This window comes from Haliaeetus leucocephalus, unplaced genomic scaffold, assembly GCF_000737465.1.
Source record: "Haliaeetus leucocephalus isolate CR32 unplaced genomic scaffold, Haliaeetus_leucocephalus-4.0 Scaffold556, whole genome shotgun sequence".
NCBI lineage: Eukaryota > Metazoa > Chordata > Aves > Accipitriformes > Accipitridae > Haliaeetus > Haliaeetus leucocephalus.
The window spans coordinates 7,392,314-7,403,289 of record NW_010972992.1 but is presented as its reverse complement, the minus strand read 5'-3'; positions in this window follow the sequence as shown (position 1 = coordinate 7,403,289).

The following is a 10,976-nucleotide window of genomic DNA, read 5'->3' as shown; positions in this document are numbered from 1 at the left end:
GGCGCGGCGAAGGGGGGGGGGTGGGCCGAGGGCGGCGGGCACGGGGACCGCGCGGCGCGGCAGCCCCGGAGACGAGCGCCCTCTACCGAGCGAGGCGCGGCGGCGGGTCGGAGCCGAGGAGCCGGCCCCGCGCGGCCGGGGAGCGCTGCGGGCAGAGGGCCGGCGGCCGCTGCGAAGTTCATTAGGGTTTTATTACTCGGATCGGGAACGAGGTGCTCTCTAGGCTCTCGTAGTATCGCATTTCAAAGAAAAAAAAAAAAAAGAAAAAAAAGAAATTGGCTTCTCCCTTTTTTCCACGGGCTAGAATCCTAAAAAATATTTCAACCGGCGCTGAGTACGAACGTAAGAAACAAGCTTGAAAGGTTACGTCTGTTATCTCCGAACTCCGTCCGCTGTGCCTGCCAAAAAAAGCCTGGAGAGCAGTTTCACACCGATACAGTTGTTAAAATATTATTCCTAATGCAACAGTGACGTAAAGCACTACACATAGTATGGAATCCTGCTACACTGAGTGGCGCAGAACTTGCACGTTCGGATCGTCTCCTCTGAAAGAGTTTACCATTACAGTGCAAGAGCAGAAAAAACGGGTAGATCAGGGCAAAAGAGGAGGAACAACCAGACAAATACCCAAACACTGTTTCAAGGAGCATGCAGAAAACAAAAAGGTTGTGATTTACTCAGAATCAATGTCACGGGGCAGGGAACAGAGCAAGCTCTCGTATTTTATTTGTATTTTTATACTCTGAAACCCCAGTCAGAGTAAAGGAAAGAGGTGTCACAGAGTTGCAAAAGAGCTTTGACCGTGCAACTAAATCAGCATCTCTCCAGAGGAACCCACTCTCACATACCCAACCTAGACATCACGCCTTAAAGGGGAGTTTGGAGAAGCCAAGAACCAAATGCGTTGATCCAAGTCATCAGTTATGTCTTCATGTGCTGGGAGAAGACACTTACAGACTCTTTACCAAACTGCTTCATTACAGAAAGCCACTGGTGGCAGGAAGTACCCTTTCAGTTTCTGTCTATACAACGTACCGCACATGGACTTACTGATCCATGAGTGGAATTTTTAGGCATTACCGCAATACCAAGGTCTAAAGATGTGATCTAACAAATCTAGGCCATACAGTCCTTGTTGACTCCTGATGGTAAAGAGGTTACCACGTTAAGAGAAAGCAGGGCTAGGAATATTCTTCACTGAGTAACGGGTGTATCTAAAAGGCTTTAACTGAGAAGAATTTTCAATAATATTCTTCAGTGGAACCTTTTGATAACATGATGGACATCTATGACGTTCCATCCATTCCATCATTTCCAAACCAAAGGGTGTGCTTTCTTGGGAAAAAAAAAACCCTTCCCACCATTCAGCCTCGTCTTAGAAAAGTTCTGACTACGACAAGGGAGAAGTACCGGCTACACAATGAAGTCCATTACAGATACGGCAATCGAACTATCATCAAAGGTACTCAGATACAATGGTGAACAGCAGCAGCGTAATTCCCTAGATGGATTTATTCCCATTTCAGTCATTACTTTTTTTAACTCACTAAAATATAAATGGCCAGATACACTCAAACACCATGTATGGAGTTCCCAATTCTTTTAAAGAACAAAACTAATGCTTGCAGGAAGTTTGGATAGCAACGGAGAAGCTTCTCAGCTCTTGAAGCTGGTTTTTTTGCACTCCCTCTCCTTTACCCCTTAGAAAGAAAGGACAGTAGTAACTGCAGTTCATTTTAAGAGAGGTGCCATTTTCCCTTCCCAATGACTCTTTTATGCGAGTAAATCACTGGATGGTGCAACAGATTGTTTATGGGTGGAATTCATAAACGGAATTCCTGAAGCAGAGGGGACTACCAAAAAGACAGGAAGGATGGTCTTGTGGTTAAGACAGAAAACTCAGGACATCTGGGGTCTATTCCCAGATCTCCCACAGACTTCCTGTTGCCTTGGGCAAGTTGTTTAGTCTCTCTGTGCCTCAGTTTCTGTATCTGCGATATCCAGATGGTGACCAATCAGAGTGGCAGCTTCTGAACCTAAATTCAGGACAGGAGAGAAACCAATTTTCAGCTCCTGCAGTAACAATACAGTAAAACTTCCATTTCTTTGTATCTCACAGACTCTGCCGAATTAAACGGCAGCAGGGCAGGAGAAGGGGGAGCGACGAGAGCTGTCATTTGGGATTAAGGTGGCAGTGGCTTCTGAAGTCTCTGCCTCCCCTGATGATGGACTGTAAGCACTACACGTCTTAAAATCATATTAATCTTTCCCCCAGTAACTGTTTGTCTTGCTCCAGTTCCAAAGCCCTCTAGCTGGAGAAGGGAGAGGGGAAAAATATCTCTGAGGAAGGGCCCTAACACCACAGTGTTTTTCTCACTCTCTCCCTCTTCTCCTCCCCCTCTCCATTGGCTTCAAGGCCAACAGCTCCTGGAACACAAACACTCTTGTAAACTTCTGAACCACACAGCCCTATGGTGGGTGGGTGTTTGCTCCCTGCCTGCCAGTTCCAATCCACCCACAGATTCCAAAGGCCCAGAACAAAAAGCAGACTCCATTTTCCATATTTAACAGGCAATTCGTTTCCCTCCCCATCGCCTTCATTTGCAGAACTTGGCGCCTCTCACAAGTATCGTGTCCCACCTTTTACACATTCCCCAAGTGGAGGGTATCATGTTTATGCATGTGTTTATATAGGCATACGAAAAGTATATTCTAAACGAATTCACCCCAGTCCCCTCTGGTTTTAGATGCCTGCTTAGCCAGGAAGAACTGGAGATTATGAAGGACTGTGCTGCATATTGCAGCTATTTGACAAAATGTTTGGGAAGGGCCTATTGTGAAGATTGTGAAGAAGGAAAATAAGCGAAAAATAAGTGTGGGTGCAAATGTGACACATCAAAATTCCTACTGTAGCTCACATTAGACTGTAAATTCTTTATAGCAGCAAACATCTAAGTTCTCCATGTTTGTACCGCACATATTCATTTCTAATTGTGACATTCTGGTACTGAAGTGAAACAATTTCTGCATGACCAGGATATTTCCTTCCCTCCTTTTCTTTCGAGACTCATCTGTTACAGGTCATCATTTTCATTGATCATTTCCCTTACAATGAAACCAGGGAATGCTAAACTATCCAGAACCTGCAGAATAAGGTTTCTAACTCTCTGTTGAAAAAGACATATATGAGATTCAGAATGTCTTTTTCAATAAAATATTTCAATTTTTCATCAACACAGAGATTCTGCTTGCAGACAATTATTTCACAAATGCTTACCAACTTCTTATCTTTTTGGCTAAAACAAATTTTGAAATGCTTATTTTTAAAGCGACCACAATTTTTTGTACATGTTTCTCTTACATATGTACTGAAATAAGTGAATTTTAGAACACCTAAAAAGTCACAAGAAAAAGAAAGTTTCATGAATCAGTCATATTTAAGATGAACCAAACAAGAAATTTCACTGTCTGAGAAGGTCAGCAATGGACTCATGTCGACAAAAATGTTCTCTTTTTTTAATTAATGGAGAAATCGACTATTTGCACAAGGCCTTTCAGGCCAAAGAGCTCAGTGAGGTGGCTGGGCCATCTATGGTGTTTACCACCTATCAAGTTCTACCATTTTCTAGGTGAGCTTTGGGATGCTGTACAGCCTTGAAAATCTACCCCCTATACTACACTTTATACAGACGGGTTACAGGTTTGATTTACATACTAATAGCTCATTTATAAGGTTATTTTAAGCTTTTACTGTGCTCCAAGTAGTGGCAAGATCTATTCTGGGAGCAGTAAAAACAAAATTGGTAATTATGAGACTGTAAGTGGGGATGTGGTATATAGGTAAACTTTTTGGAAATTGCTGAGTTACATGAGCTGGCAGTTGGTGAAGATTTCTTAAGATAACCTTGGATAACAGGATAAGCATGAGGTCATTCCAGTGGGGAATTCCACGCTCAAAAAAAGCACATGGGAAGCAGAGCCAGACCTGAATCTGGATTCTTCTGGTGTTCCCGAGGCACCCTCTGTGAATCTTACTGCAGTGTTCTGGCTATAGGGAAAATCAGTGGTCACTATTTGGATCAATAAGCTAATGAGCTCAGGGTTTAGTGATCATTTTCTCTTCATAATAAATGCCGTTCAGCATTTAGAAGTTACTAACAGGTAAAACAGCAGAACAGCAGCGCATTTCACTTACTGTCTCGAGCCTGATTCAAATAGCAGCAAAAACAAGTAAGTGGAATTTTTTCACTTGCCTGATGGCACAGAACAATGTGCACTTCCCCTTGCTGTCCTAACCCTCCAGCCCTTTCCACCACTGGCTGAAGGAACAGACACCCTATCATTTACTGAACTTAATCCTTTCTCTTCTTGGGAGAAAGCATGGATGATTCTAGCTTCCAGAATCCCTGTGGACGTTAGACAGGTACTGAGTGTTTGTAATAACCACCACCACCTTCTAAGGTCCATATGCTGTCTCAGTGCTATTGCAGTGAGTTTCTGAACAATGCAGGAAATGCAGTTTTGTTGTTTTTTCAGGGAGCCTTAAAGTAAAACTTTTTTTTGCCACCTAAACATGCCTGAAAAATCTTTCCTTTTTTTTTTTTTAATTTTTTCAAGATCATAACTTTGGCTTTATGGCAATAAAGATCAGACCTAAGCTCTTAACATTAAGCACCCAAACAATGGTCTGTATTTCCCATTAGAATATGCAACCAAATCTCTTAGTGATTCCTTAAAGATATGACTTGAAAGATGTGATTTGTAACTGTATGTCTAAGGTAACAGTGCTACAAGACAGTGAGAGTCAAAAAAAATCTAGGCTCTGCCATTCACTCCTTTGAGCCAAATTTTGAAGGTGCTGTGGTTTAAAAGGATAATCCAATGCATAGAGCAAGACTGCAATCATGCAGCATCTCTACCTTCAGTTGCTCAGTAGCTTGAAAGTCTTGTAGGGTCCAAATCATGGGAAGACTGAGAAAGCAAGTCCAGAGTGAGGACAGAAAAGCAGAGCTCTCCTTTCATAGGTTATTCCCAATCCAGCTATGCTGTGTGGTTTCAGTGAAAATACCCAAGTTGGGTATTTTGAACAACAAAGGCTAAGGAGCTACAGGGCTGACCTCTACCTCCTGGAAGGTAGAACCAGCTTGACTGTGCCACATACAATCTTCTATAGTTTGAGAGAAACTCAAGACCAAGGAATAAACTGAAGAAAAAAATCACAGTGACAGAATATGGGAATGCTGGAAACATACTCTGAGGCATATGCACAAAGCAGGCATACGTAAAACAGAAGAGATCTTATCTTCTTCCCTTTTAGCATCCATGACCTGGGCATAGATGATAAAGCAACCTCTCTGTAGGATGCCGCTCCTCTCCAGGGTCTTGCCTCTCCTTTCTGTGCCAAACATACTGGTTTAATATCTGATCTTTTCAGTGAAGGAAGCTAGCTATGCTATATTTTATGGGTTTTGCTAAGCCAACTGATTACGTTATGATTATGTTAGCAGCTTCTGCCACCACTAAAAAGAGAATCCCATGGATTCAGAAGTCATCGTTATTTTCTTAACCCCATTCACAATTCTTGGTTCCTGTCCAGCTCAGCTCCATAGCCTATCTCCTTCTATATCTTTTACTTCTTTCCAAAGTACAGAACCTCTTGATCAATATACATCTTGTATTCCTCTCTATCCCTGATTCTCAGAAGATAATCATCTAGGATAAGATTTGGCCTTTAAGCTCTGGTTACAGCAACTGATGCCTTTTGCTCCAGAAGTCCCTAGTGCTGGCCAGCATAGCAGCAATCACGCTAACACAATTCAGCACGCTATTCAGAACAAAAGCTGTCTGACTCCAGTGAACTTAAGAACTGGCTTGAATCGTCACAGAGTTTGACTAATAGGCATACATCCATGATTAATATATGTAACGAACACATGACCTGATTAAAACATGGCTTGCTCTCACACCTAAAATTCACATTTAAATGGCAAGAAATCATCAGGCATCCTAGGAAATTTAGGAGGTGAGGGGTTGTTAAAAGCACATGAAAGAGCTCTCCATCTTTTAGAATTTTTTTGTCCCAAGTTGCCTGGTATGTTGCTCAGGGCTGCCCCTCCCACCCACACACTCTGCACCTACATGCCCCGGTGAACACTGCCAAACACCTAATTTAAAAAAAAAAAAAAAAAAACCCAAACAAAAAACAAAAACCCCCATGCTTGCTACTGCCAATAAAAAAAAATAATTTAGTGGGAAAAGTTGGAGAAGGGAATACAAGCTGGAACTCTTGGAATTCCCAAAGGAGCTTACAGAATAGTCCTGTTAGGTGACTCAGGGCTGCACAGACTTTTTGTCATTTATATTAACACAGAATCTTTAATTTCTCAGCATATCCAGCAATAAGCAAACAAGGCATGGCATACACATCCAACAGCGGAAGGGATAAGAATACCAAGCCAAAGCCTTGTCCCTGTAAAAAGAGCAACTGAACTGTTGCTATCCACCCTCAGCACGGGTCTTACACAGGCTATTACAAGATAGTTGCTATCCCCATTCAAGGGAAGAAAAATCAACACATTTAAGACAAAGTTAAACCTAAGACTTAAGCAAAGCATCTCCCCCACCTCAGGGCTTATAGCCATCTAGCGTATCCCAAAGCAATCAGTATCAAAGGAAATGAGCGTGCCAACCTTGCACTACAGGAGTTACTGATTAGCAAAACCTCAGCTTTGAGCTTCACCAAAACAAAGTGGGTTAAGTCCCCTCCCTTGCCTTCCCACACACACTTTATCATGCAGAGAAGCTGTGGGAATACTGATTTGATCTACGGCAGCTGCTGTGGTGAGTAAAAGGGCAACAGAGTTGGGCTCTACAACTAGCATGTATCAACTTGCATGAAGGTACGATTAATACTGCCTCATTTCCATTTCACCTGAAACTCATGTGCAACCTTAAAGCCAAACATTCCCTTCCTCAATAGCCTCTCACAGACTACAGGGAATTCACATATCTCTTCTGTAATCTCTTCCATCTTTGAGATAATTTCTCATCATCATGGTATCCATATTTTGCAAATAATATTGATATGCTTAAGTGCAGCTTTGCTAGAAAGACTCTGCAAGACCTTATTATCTGCTAGTTGGGTTACCACTAAGGCTTCTGATTCTAGTCTCTTTTCTCATGTTCTTTGGTACATACTTTACAACAGTTTAAGACCCAAAATCATGGCGGGGAATGAGCCTCATGGTCTGCTTGAAATTTATGGTATCTACCCCTTGTTGTAAAGTGATCCTCTCTCTGCTGGTCTGACATATGAACCTGCAATTTATTTTAAAGGCCTGTGTCTCCTATAAATAACACACAGAGCATTAGGCACTCTATGGAGATAAGTGCTTGCATCATCACTTCAGTAATTCAGAACGTGCTGTCCTAAAAATCTGGAATTTCTACTCCTTTCTCACAAATTCTCATGGGTTGATCTCATATTTATTTTATTTATGGGCTTTCTGAATGAACCTGTGATTAAAGCGTATGCACACCTCATTAGCATAATGAGATTTTTCTTACAAGCATGTAATGAAAAAGAAACAAATTCATACTGTCATTTTACAGATGTGGAACTGAGGAACAGAGAGGATATACAACCGGCTTAAGGCCACCCTGCAGATCTTTATCAGAATCCAAATCTTTTACCAAGTTAAAATCAACTGCTTTAACTTATTGACTATTCTTTTCTAACAAAACTCCACTGTTATTCCTAGAACTATTCCCAAATGAAATTTATGTGAGAAGAGAATCCAACACTAAAATATAGGTTTTGGGGCTTTGTTTGTTTTGTCCTTAAGAACTCTTTCACAGTCCAATGGACAAGACAGGCTGTTTTTTGAATCAGACACTTCAGACACCTTCAGTCTAGTAGAATCAGGTAAAGAAAGTCCTCCACAAGACTGGTATTCACTGAAGTGCCTGTGACTTAACATTGCCCTATTCTCTTTTTCAGGAAAAGACACTTCATGTTTTATAGTTTCTAGACAGCTTAAATTGTCAGACTCGGGTTTATGTAAAGCATTTTCATTTCAAGTTTCTTCAATTTTTTAATTAGCTATGTCAGAAAAAAAGGAGTGCAAAAGCTAGCAACAAGAGATGTTAAGGCAGCAGGTTCTCAATATCACAACTCCCATGCCACCGCAGAAGGACATTTCAGCAGCCTACCGTCTTCTACCAATACAGAGCAGAAAGGCAATTGTAAGCTTTCAGCATGACTTGCACGGGTACTGCTCAAAAGAGCTTACACCATAGACTTTTAGTGAGTTTCACTTCTGTTTCCAACAGTCCTACACTTTCAATACTCCCTATGTCTATACGCACAGTACTTTTGTAGATTAGACTCCACTTGTCTTATGTGGCCCTTTGACAAAAACAATGGTCTCGAAAATAATTAGGGTTTAAGATTATTTTAAGCAAGCGATGAACTCATATTCATAACTTTCTATACTATTTGTATAGTTTCTATAGCATTTGTATTAAAAAAATAATAAACAGTGACTGAAAAGAAGGATTGCAGGAAAGGCTGGCCTTGCTTAGATTCCCCTTTTCCATCTCCACCCTTTCAAAAATGTCTACTAGATGTCTTTTCTGCATGCAGCAGCCCTAAGAACGGTACTCTCTCTCTCTCCCTCCTTCCTACTATCCATCATGTAATCCAAAGCCCATCTTGAAGCAATGATCATGTCTGTACTATGCAGACTGTAGCATTACCACTAGGACCCAAGATCCGTCAGCTAACATGCCAGCTGGCACCTTTCCCTCCCCTCTGCTTTCTTTCCCTGAGCAGGAGAAACCATTCATTGCCTTCTGGGGCTAGCACTGGACCCACACTGTTCTTAGTAATGAATGCAACCTGTTCTAACGAATGTGAAGCTTATTTGTGAGCGTGGAGCTGCACTCAATTGCCTGACATTTCACATTTCTCACCATAAATCTGGGTAACACTTTATTTTAATTACTGGGACATTTTCTAACTTTTATTGTTTCTGGCAAACACAGGCAAAATGAGCTCATTCATTATATAAGGTATGTGAGCTATTTCTTCAGGGGAAATTGTGTTCTATATTATCCTTGCCATCCAACAAGATGCCATTCACCTCTCTTCTAGATGTCATTAAGTATCACAGAGACTGAGAATAATTAACTAATCTTTTCCTGAATGACAGAGAGCTTGGAAGATGATATATATCCATCCATTCATCCACCCACCCATTCATCTTTCTGCATTTCTAACACACCCATTAATGTAAGTAACCAAGGGTCAATACATCTCATCCCTTTTTCACATCTGCACTCCAAAATGGGTATAGATACCACCTTGAGGTGGTACAAAGGAAATTCCAAACTGCAAATTTCAGACCCTGATTTGATTTCTCCAAGGTAATTTTGATCTACTTGTGTTACAAAGACCAATACAAGAAACAGCAGGCTGATAAAACTGATGAGCACTGCGTTCCTCAGGAAGATGCTCTGTATTGTGGACTAGGCATCAGAGACTACAGTCAGGGCCCTGGAGAGAACCAAAGGATTTTACAAATGCCTTGAAGCCTCAATGTAAAAATCCCTTTATATTGCCCCCCCCAGTGAAGTTCTGTAACTTCACTAAGATGAACAGTACTATACACTGGAGACCTTGAACTCTCCTAGCTCTCCAAGGTCAAATCAGTAGATCTGCAGAAAATCACACTCAGCATCTCCAGGCCTTATTTGTCCCACAGCAATCAATGCCAAATTTCAAATGGAGTCCAAACAAAGATTAAGTTTAGACTCTATCTCCATAATGATAATTTAGGGCCAAGATGCAGTAGGTGCTGAACACTCTGCAGGCAATATAACCTCTCACTTGTAAAACCAGGCCATAACTTTTCAATTAGTGAATTTAGACTGGACTGGAGAAATCATAACTCAGACCACCTCTTTTGACAATTGTTTAAGCTTTAGAAATTGACTCCTGCTCTTGGACTGTGGAGCAATGCCTCTCCCCTTGTCTGTGCATTACATCCCCTCCTCAGACTGTACCTTCCTTGTTCATACTGCTGAGCCTGAGATGATGGAATTGGCCATTTGCCCAGGTGGAGGGAAAAAAAAAAAAAAAGCAGTTACTGTAATGGAACGGCTTTCTGACTTTTCTGAATACAGTAAGTGAAAATCCCATGCAGATAGCGCATAGCGTGTTTAATGACTCACGCTCCGCATTTTCACCAGGGAAAAATTTCAGGCCTGCACTCAGTTGAAAGATGGAAATTTTTATAAAACTTCTATTGTGGTATGTTACCATCTGTTCAGAAATTAACAAAAACAAAATCTAAGTAAGTAAATTGTTTGATATTCTTTCTTTCTTTTTCTTGTAGTAAGAGCTTTCTGTTCTATAGATAAGATGTGAAACTCGGGGTGGGGGGGGATGTGAGCATATACAATTCAGTACAAAAGAAAAAAAAAATAGAGACTTCAATCTAATTGCTTGCTAGCTTTGGGAAAATTAAAGTCCTGAAAAGTAAACTATTTGATACATTATGGCCATTTTCTCATACAAAGATTAGCAGTGTCCTGTATCAGTCAGGGACCAAGAGAATTTTGTCTGTAAGCATTAGCATGTGCTTAGGCCCCAAAAAAACTCAATTTGAACAGCCCCCAAGGTCTTCTGATGAGACAACTTTACTGAAAAAGTGTTCTCTCCCTTGGGAACCAAGCCACTAAGGATTTGGATGAAACGTGTATAATAACACAAAATTTTAAGTTTTGGTTGGCAAAAAAAAAAAAAAAAAAAAAAAAGAAATTGCAGTCAGCAAATTTTGCCCCTTTCCTTTCTCCTTCATTCTTTCTAATGCTTCATAAAAACACATGACTTTTTCCGCCTGTTTTTAAGCAAGAATATATATTTCTTTCTTTTCAGAGAGTTGAATTCTTGGAACTCATACCATTTTCATTTA